At 37.3% G+C, this 10985-nt stretch overlaps 1 non-coding gene across 1 annotated transcript; it reads right to left on the bottom strand.

Annotated features, from left to right (window-relative positions):
- Positions 1–10634: 10634 nt before the first annotated feature.
- Positions 10635–10708, bottom strand: TRNAY-GUA (transfer RNA tyrosine (anticodon GUA)). Its single transcript has one exon. It is a non-coding gene; the product is annotated as a tRNA-Tyr (tRNA).
- Between the last annotated feature and the right edge of the window lie 277 nt (positions 10709–10985).

Here is a 10985-nt window from a genome sequence, read left to right as displayed (position 1 = left end):
CATGGTCCACTTTATGTATTTATCCTCATAGCTTCCAACAGGGTAGTACTACTCCTTGATGGCATCCCAGAATGAATTCCAGGTGGGTGTGGCTGAAAATAGCGAGCTAGTACTTTCATCCTTCTCCTCGTAGTAGGTTTCCCACCAGTCCTTGATGTGGGGGCTGCTTTGAGAAGAGCGAAAAAAATATTTTCCCGACTTGAAAATTCATGAACAAAAAAATAACCTTCTAGCAGATTTAACTATTTATCTACGGCATCTGCATCTATCTGACCCTCGAATATGGGGATTTCAAAATTAACTTGTACCTTAAAGGGCATGGCGTTTCCATAGTAGCTGCTGGAAGCCGATGTGTCACTTCTGGGTAGCCGCTAAAGGATCTGGGCAAAGCTGTCCATCATCGCGTTCTGTTGTCGCTCGAGGGCTTCTTCGAGCAAGATTTTGATAGGATCTCCTGCCCCCTCATCTTTCTTCTCATTTTCCATGGGAGGCCGTCAGGATTTGCGAGGCTCGTCTTGCAAAGGTTCGACTAGTTCAAGCCCTAACTCCTTATATCCCGACCGGGGACATGCAAAGAAAAATAGAGAAAATGTAGACCGCTCTGATACCACTGATCCGGACTTAAATAGGAATGCAACAAATTACAGAGATAACCATAAACACAGATATACAGCGGAAATAATACTTCATTTCATTAATGTAAAATACTGAAATATGCTTACAAACAGTAATGGAAATAAACTAGCTAGGGCGATGGTAGCTTTTCTCTTAGAAGAGATGTGGTGGCTACATGCCTCTGAACTATGTTACAATGAGGCTCGAAGGCCTATTTATTGTTCAGAAACAATGGAAAACCCTTAACATTCCAAAACCTAACCCTAGAAGATGAAACACCAAACTGTGGGCCCCATTTGGGTAAATTGGGACACCAAATTCCTGGGTTCGTAACTTTGGCATACGATCTATGTTTGACATGTACAATAGCTCGTTAGAAAGATATATCTAAGCACTACCACTTTGGGGTGCAACATGCGTCCATGGACGCATGTTGCCCCATATTTCCCAAAAAACGTTGTTTAGGGCCTGAAAACGGCTCCGAAAGTTCAGGACCTGAAAAACTGCTAAAAATAGTAAGTCGTGCTACAATTAAGGAAACTGAAAATGCTGAGAGAAACAATGGTGGGGCTCCAGGTGGACTTGGCAGGTGGCCACCAATATCCACCTGGATCAAAGTCCTCCCTACTACATGATACCTCACTAAGCTTCTCTGCTCTTAGCTTAGTCTTTTGGCATCTCTCTAGTTCTCTCCTCTGGAACCATATGAGAACTCCATTCTTTATGCTACTACAAATCTTCTCAACTTGCTCTGCTACTACATGCGTAAAAATATAAAGACCAATACTGACTAATCCGCAATATAATCATACTTCATTCCAATGCACACAGAATATTCGTCTACTCTGATACCACTTTGATGCAGCAAAGCTACATCTTTACACAATTCGTGGACTTATGGGTTATGGCCCATAAAAAATTGAATTAATTTCCATTGTGCACTCTGGTTGCAGTATTTAATTCGCAATTCCCAAAACTTTTAGCCCTAGTGCGATCTACGTTAAATGTCTTTAGCTAAATACTATATAACTCCTTGATCCTCCATCTCTCGCTTGATTTTTGTGACAAGATCTCAACCCACACTACTGTCTTAAAACAATCCTCATGAAGATCTGGAATCGAGCCTCATGAGCAAAGACAACCAAACAAACAATGGACAATATAAATGAACGCCCAACTGTCATTTCTTCACAAAAAAAATAAATATGTTTAAAACTGAATCTAATTTAAAACCCCACATCTATAACACATGATCTAGAACAGTCGAGAATAAATAAAAATACACAGATTCTTATTTAAACTCACAAGCTGGATATTACATTTCTGGGGCATTCCAAGGTTCTGGTCCTCACTCACAGATCTACATTGGAGGTCGATTTTTTTTCCAAAAATAATAGGGTTTAATTTTTAAAAGAGATTACAATAGCATGGATCATCTAGGATCCATGATTTCCTCCCGAAATTGCTTAATAATTCTGTGGAATCACTCCTTTTTAATCATATGGCATATTTTGAGAACAAACCAAATCTTCTAGAAACATATGGATTTTACCTTTGACGGAATTAATTTATCATTTTTACTAAATTTAACGGAAATTAATGCCCCATTTTAGATCTTTGTCCACGTCTCCTCTTCCACGACCTTGAATTTAAATTTTGATTAAGGGTGCTCCGATACTACTACATCACCTCTCGAGGTACAAAAATTTTATGACCCCTTGGTCATTTTCCTTCTTGGTCTCTCATAACAACATTCGTGAGCTTCTCTCCTTTAAGCTCAGTCTTTTTGCATCTCTCTAGGCCACTGCAAATATTCTCACCTTTCTCTACTACTACCTGAACAGAAAATAAAGACAAACACTCGCTAATCCCCAATATAATCGTACTGCTTTCCAATGCATGCAGAATCTTCTTCTACCCTGATACCACTTTGATGCAACAAACTACATCTTTACACAAATTCGTGGACATGTGGCTTATGGCCCATGAAAAATTGAATTAATTTTCACTGTGCACTTTGATAGCTATATTTAAATAGCAATTCCTAAACCTTTCTGCCCGAGTGCGATTTCTGTGACAAGATCTCAACCCACTCTACTATCTTAAAACAATCCTCATTCATCTCATTAATCGAGCCTCACAAATAAACACACCCAAACAAATAATGACAAATATACCTGAATGCCCAATCGTTGTGGTCCTCACTTGCAGATCTACATTGTAGCTGGCTTTTTTTTCAACATAGAATAGATTTTACTTTTTAAAGAAGATTACAATAGCATGGATCATCTAGGATCCACCATTTCCTCCTGAAATCGCTTAATAATCCCCTGTAATCACTCCTTTTTAGTTACATGGCATATTTTGAGAAAAAATCAAATCTTCTAGAAAAATATGGATTTTACCTTTGAGTGAACAATTTTATCATTTTAAATAAATTTAATGGAAATTAACGCCCCTTTTTAGATCTTTGTCCATGTATCCTTTTTCACAACTTTGAATTTAAATTTTGATTAACAGTGCTCCGATGCTCCTGCATCAAACTCCCGACGTACAAAAATTTTAATATCTCCTGGTCATATGCCATCTTGGTCTCTCGTAACAACATTCGTGAGTTGCAACAAAACATCTGCAATAGCAAGTCCTCCATACTACATGATACCTCACTAACCTTCTCTCCTCTGAGCTTAGTCTTTTGGCATCTCTCTGGTTCTCTCCTATGGAACCATATGAGCACTCCATGTTGTAGGCCACTACAAATATTTTCAACCTCCTTTGCTACTACCTGCACAAAAATATAAAGATTTGACGATGACTAGTCCACAATATAATCACACTTCTTTCCAATGCACACCAAATATTCCTGTGCTCTGATACCACTTTGATGCAGAAAATCTACATCTTTACACAAATCGCGGACCCATGGGTTATGGCCCATGAAAAATTGTATTGATTTCCATTATGGACTCTGGTCGCAGTATTTAAATCGCAATTCCCAAACCTTTCCGCCTGAGTGCGATCTACGTTAAAGGAATTTAGCTGAATACGATATAACTCCTTTACCCTCCATCTCTCGCTTGATTTCTGTGACAAGATCTCAACCCAAAGTACTATCTTAAAACAATGCTCACGCAGATTTCGAATCGAGCCTCATGAAGAAAGACACCCTAACAAACAATGACAAATATAGCTGAATGCCCAACCGTCATTTCTTCACGAGAAAAATAAATATGTTTAAAACTGAACCTTAATTAAAACCCCACAACTATAACACACGATCTAGAACTGTCTAAAATACATAAAAATAGATAGATTCTTATTTAAAATTACAAGCCAGATATTACATTTCTGGGGCCTTCCAATGTTCTGGTCCTCACTCGCAGATCTACATTGTAGATGGATTTTTTTCCACAAAGAATAGACTTTACTTTTTAAAAGAGATTACAATAGTGTGGGCATCTAGGATCCATGATTTCCTCCCGAAATTGCTTAACAATTCCATGGAATTGCATCCTTTTGATTATTTGGCATATTTTGAGAACAAACCAAATCTTCTAGAAACATATGGATTTTACCTTTGAGGGAATTAATTTATCATTTTAACTAAATTTAATGGAAATTAACACCCCTTTCCATATCTTTTGCCACATCTCCTCCTTCACAGATTTGAATTTAAATTTTGATTAAGGGTGCTCCGATGCTCCTACATCACACTCCCGAGGAACAAAAATTGTATGACCTCCTGGTCATATGCCTTCTTGGTCTCTCATAACAACATTCGTGATCTGCAACAAAACCTCTGCAATAGCATGTCCTCCTTCCTACATGATACCTCACTAAGATTCTCTCCTCTGACCTGAGTCTTTTGGCATCTCTCTGGTTGTGTCCTCTAGAACAATATGAGAACTACATGCTCTAGGCCACTGCAAATATTCTCACCTTCCTCTTCTACTACCTGCACAAAAAATAAATACCAACGCTGACTCATCCGTAATATAATCATACTTCTTTCCAATGCATGTAGAATCTTCTTCTTCTCTGATACCACTTTGGTACAACAAGGCTGAGTGTTATGGCCCATGAAAATTTGAATTAATTTGCATTGTGCACTGTGATCACTGTATTTAAATCACAATTCCCAAACCTTTCCACCCGAGTGCAATTTGCATTAAGTCACTTTGGATGAATATGATATAACTGCTTGACCATCCATCTCTCACTTGATTTCTATGAAAAGATCTCAACCCACACTACTATCTTAAAACAATCCTCATTCAGATCTGGAATCGAGCCTCACGAACAAACACACCCATACAAACAATGACAAATATAACTGAATGTCCAATCGTCATTTGTTCACAAAAAAAAGATATGTTTAAAATTGAATCTTATTTAAAACCCTGCAACTATAAAACATGATCTAGAACTATCCAGAATACATAAAAATATACATATTCTTATTTAAAACCACAAGCTGGATATTACATTTTTGGGCCCTTCCAAGGTTCTGGTCCTCACTTGGAAATCTACATTGTAGCTCACTTTTTTGCCACAAAGAATAGATTTTACTTTTTAAAGGAGACTACAATAGCGTGGATCATCTAGGATCCACGATTTCCTCCTAAAATCACTTAACAATCACCTGGAATCGCTTCTTTTTAATTACATGGCATATTTTGAGAACAAATAAAATCTTCTAGAACGATATGGATTTTACCTTTGAGGCAATAAATTTATCATTTTAACTAAATTTAATGGAAATTAATGCCCCTTTTTAGATCTTTGTCCATGTCTCCTTTTTCACAGCTTTGAATTTAAATTTTGATTAAGGGTGCTCCGATGCTCCTGCGTCAGACTCCCGAGGTACAAAATGTTTATTAACTCATGGTCATATGCCATATTGGTCTCTTGTAACAGCATTCGCTAGTTGCAACAAAACATCTGTAGTAGCAGGTCCTCCCTACTACGTGATACCTCACTAAGCTTCTTTCCTCTGAGCTGAGCCTTTTGGCATCTCTCTGGTTCTCTCCTCTGGAGCCATATGAGCACTCCATGCTCTGGGCTGCTAAAAATATTTTCAACTTGCTCTGCTACTACCTGCACAAAAATATAAAGACAAACATTGACTAATCTGCAATATAATCATACTTCTTCAAATGCACCCAAAATATTCTGCTACTCTGATACCACTTTGATGCAGCAAAGCAACATCTTTACACAATTCGCGGACCTGTGGCTTATGGTTGATGAAAATTTGAATTAATTTCCATTGTGCACTCTAGTCGCAGTATCTAAATCACAATTCCCAAACCTTTCCACCCAAGTGTGATCTACGTAAAAGGACTTTAGCTGAATATGATATAACTCCTTGACCCTCCATCTCTCGCTTGATTTCTGTGACAAGATCTCAACCCACACTATTGTCTTAAAACAATCCTCATGCAAATATGGAATCAAGCCTCATGAACAAAGACACCCAAACAAACAATGACAAAATAACTAAACGCCCAACCGTCATTTCTTCACAAAAAAATAAATATGTTTAAAAATTAATCTTATTTAAAACCCCACAACTATAACACATGATCTAGAACTGTCGAGAATACATAAAAATACATAGATTATTATTTAAAATCACAAGCCGGATATTACATTTCTGGGGCCTTCCAAGGTTCTGGTCGTCACTCGCAGATCTACATTGTAGATGGATTTTTTTTTCACAAAGAATAGACATTACCTTTTAAAAGAGATTACAGTAGCGTGGAAAATCTAGGATCCATGATTTCCTCCCGAAATTGCTTAACAATTCCATGGAATCGCGCCTTTTTAATTATATGGCATATTTTGAGAACAAACCAAATCTTCTAGAAACATATGGATTTTACCTCTGAGGGAATTAATTTATCATTTTCACTAAGTTTCATGGAAATTAACACCCCTTTTCAGATCTTTTTCCATGTATCCTCTTTCACAGGTTTGAATTTAAATTTCTATTAAGGGTGCTCCGATGATCATACATCACACTCCCGAGGTACAAAAATTTTATGATCTCTTGGTCATATGCCTTCTTAGTCTCTCATAACAACATTTTTGAGGTGCATCAAAACCTCTGTAGTAGCATGTCCTTCATGCTACATGATACCTCACTAAGCTTCTCTACTTTGAGCTCAGTCTTTTGGCATCTCTCTAGTTCTCTCCTCTGGAACAATATGTGGACTACATGCTCTAGGCCACTGCAAATATTCTCACCTTCCTCTTCTACCACATGCACAAAAAATGAAGACCAACGCTGACTAATCTGCAATATAATCATACTTCTTTCCAATGCATGCAAAATCTTCTTCTGCTCTGATACCACTTTGATGCAAAAAAGCTGTATCTTTACAAAAATTCATGGACATATGTGTTATGGCCCATGAAAAATTGAATTAATTTGTACTGTGCACTCTGATTGCAGTATTTAAATCACAATTCCCAAACCTTTCCGCCCAAGTGTGATATGCGTTAAAGGAATTTGGTTGAATACGATATAACCCCTTGACCGTCCATCTCTCGCTTGATTTCTGTCAAGAGATCTCAATCCACACTACTATCTTAAAACAATCCTCATTCAAATATGGAATTGAGCCTCACAAGAAAACACACCCAAACAAGCAATGAAAAATATAATTGAATGCCCAATCGTCATTTCTTCACCAGAAAAAGAAAAATGTTTAAAATTGAATCTTCTTTAAAACCCCACAACTATAACACATGATGTAGAACTATCGAGAATACATAAAAATATGCATATTCTTATTTAAAATCACAAGTTGGATATTACATTTCTGGGGTCTTCCAAGGTTCTAGTCCTCACTTGCAGATCTACATTATAGCCGACTTTTTTTTCCACAAAGAATAGACTTTACTTTTTAAAGGGTATTACAATAGCATGGATCATCTAGGATCCATGATTTCCTCCTAAAATCTCTTAACAATCCCCTGGAATCGCTCCTTTTTAATTAAATGGCATACTTTTAGAACAAATCAAATCTTCTAGAAACATATGGATTTTACCTTTGAGGGAATAAATTTATCATTTTAACTAAATTTAATGGAAATTAATGCCCCTTTTCAGATCCTTGTCCATGTCTCCCTTTTGACAACTTTGAATTTAAATTTTGATTAAGGGTGCTCCAATCCTGCAGAAGACACCCAACGTATGGAAATTTTATGATCTCCTCGTCATATGATTTCTTGGTCTCTCGTAACAACATTCGTGAGTTGAAACAAAACATCTACAGTAGCAAGTCATCCCTACTACATGATACCTCACTAAGCTTTTCTCCTCTGAGATTAGTCTTTCGGCATCTCTCTGGTTCTCTCCTCTGGAACCATATGAGCACTCCATTCTTTGCGCCGCTACAAATCTTCTCACCTTCCTCTACTACTACCTACACAAAAATATAAAGACCAACACTGACTAATCCGCAATATAATCATACTTCTTTCCAATGCACACAGAATATTTGTCTACTCTGATACCACTTTGATGCAACAAAGCTACAAATTTACAGAATTCGTGGACCTCTGGGTTATGGCCCATGAAAAATTGAACTAACTTCCATTGCGCACTCTGGTCGCAGTATTTAAATCGCAATTCCCAAACCTTTCTGCCTGAGTGTGTCGAGCGATAAAAATGTGTCTTTTTAACTCCTAATTACCTTCACATTAATTGTCAACCCAGGGACGACTTTTTATTTCAAGAGTGTACTCAGTTTGAGGCGGATATTTACTCAAGAGTAATGTTTTGCAGTATAGTGCTTAAAATCCAAAAGTAAATGAATGCTTGAAAAATAAATCTAACAATAACATAAACTCAAATGCTTTGAAATCCAACTATTCACTCTGCAAACATCAATTGAGGATACAATAGCAATAACTCATTCCTCTAGAGATTGAAGCAATTGAAATCAAACTAGAACAAGACAATCAATCTGGGAACGAGGAAGCAATAACCAATGTTCTCTACAGTTGACAGTCCCGCTTTAAAGTGATTAAAAGGAAATAGAAATTGAACTAAAGCTGCCATTGAAAGTAAACTAGGAAAACTCTTTAAAAGCAAACTATTGCAATTAGCTAACAGAAATGAACAGTAAAGAAAATGGACAACAAATTGTAATTAAAGGAATCAAATAACCAACAGCCTATAATGAATATCAAGGTCTGGAATGAACAACGAAGCTTTACATTTGAAATGAACAGCATAACAATAGACATTGAGAAGGATGATAACCTCTGTCATGATGGAAAAGAATAGCCACGCGATTCAATCTCAGCTTGTGGAATAAAACAATTTCATAAAATATTATAACATCTCGCTGCAAAAACATGAAACTGTAAGGCAATACAACTCAAAGAAATAAGAATTAAATCAAACCATCACACAACAGAAATTGGAAAGATATAATACACAGTAGCAGCATAATCCACCAGTGGCTGGGCCCTTAGCCGCCAGCGGATGCTGCTGGGCTACTTCAGATGAGAAGAGTGAACAACAACCCTTTTATTTATTCATCATCAAACTGTGAAATTATTACAACAACTAAAGCTTTGAGAATTACAATGGAAATGCAACAATCTCATTTTCCTCCTATTCTATCCTATCCCATCATCATTCTTGAATCTTTAATTCTGAATCCTCAATTCTCCATCATTTTTCCATCCCCCTCTCTGATCTCTGTTTTCATTTAAATAGAGAGAGATCAGAGAGAAGTTACAACAGAGATAATTACAACATGATTTCTATTACAAAATTAGATTGTTTCCAACCAATTGATCAACAAGAAGATATATTTCCATCCATCTTTAAACAAGAGCAAGGCGAATTTGGCTTTGCAGCTGAGATTTGGAAAACGGCCACACAGCGAATCTAAGAAAATCATGCTCAAATAACCCTATGTTTCTTTCAATACAAGCTGAATTTAGGTAAAACGTTCTTTCATAAAGTTAAGTTTGTCCATTCTGGACAAAACCCATGTTCTAGAGCTTCCAGATTCATCTTCATTTGCTCAGAATCTCAACCGCTAAATTGTCACTTCTTATTCCAACGCATTTCTGAGTTGGCACTTTTAATGATCAAATCTTCAATGTGGAAATTATATTGGAGGCTAAAAATGGTGAATAATGTTATAACCAATTTATTAAACTTTCATTGATAAAATCATGCCTAATCATCAATTTATTAGAAATAAAGGAGAATAGATAATATTTTTACATAAGAGCATAAATCATTGTAAAATAGTATTATATGATAAATGGCGTGATGAAGAATGGTAGAAATGGGTGGAATAAGCATTCAAAAGTGACAATAATAATGGTATATTAACGACCCAACATACCCCCACACTCAATATGTTGTATGTCCTCATGCAACCCAAAGACAAAACCCATGTGTTAACCAAGCAATAAAAAAATTTGTTCATCCTAGCTCATGAAATGGATAGAACAAATGAATTCTTCCTTAATTAATGAATATTCACTTTTAGCACTCTTGATGAAGGCATAACAATTTTTTCATTGACGTTCAAGTTATGTGCATGTAAAGTTGCAAAATTCGCCAGATCCGGATCTAAGGGTTGAGAGTAGAGTGGAAGATTTGGAGGAACCTTGTTCTCGGAAGAACAAGTGGCTCCGCACCTTGTGTAACTACTCAGAAGGATATGCTTTTGTTTATCAGATCAGGGATAAGGATTGCAGGGACAGAGTCACTCACTATTCATATGGTGAGGGTGCGTAAGCACGCTCGACTGTCCAGGCCGCCATCGTTTTACAGCCCTCTACTTCTCTAATATATATATATATATATATATAAGGAAGGGGCAATAAATGAGAAGGGTGAATCAGGATCATATCTGTCTGTTATATAAGGGTTGGTTAGGATCATATCTGTAGGTAGGGATCGAGGAGCCTAGCCTACAGGCAGGCCGACCAAAGGGAAGGGAGAAGCTCGCAACCTTATTCATGCCACTTGGCATGATCGGGGAAAACGAGGTTCGAACCCACGACTTCTGGCGTTACAAACCAGCACTCTAACCGACTGAGCTATTTCCCCCTTCCAGATTCGCCCCCCCACCCAATAAGTAACTCAAGGTCGAAGGTTTCAAGCTACGCATCGTAGTAGCAAACGCCGGAGACCTACCTCGCGTAGAAGTACTTTGGGCGGCGTTTTTGAACTAAACAAGACACTTCGCGTTTCCACCCTCGCCCTCTTAATTACTTATTGGTTAGTGGGGGTATTTAGAGCGGCTCGTTTGCTCCTCGCCCCTATTAGGACGTCCCTGGGGCCCTTTTATTACTTAGTGGGGGCTGCTGGTCATGAATTATATACG

Source organism: Pinus tabuliformis, chromosome X (genome assembly GCF_031772625.1).
Source record: "Pinus tabuliformis cultivar Carrire ecotype Pingquan chromosome X, CPIR1, whole genome shotgun sequence".
Taxonomy (NCBI): Eukaryota; Viridiplantae; Streptophyta; class Pinopsida; order Pinales; family Pinaceae; genus Pinus; species Pinus tabuliformis.
This window is presented reverse-complemented; position numbering and strand designations above follow the sequence as displayed.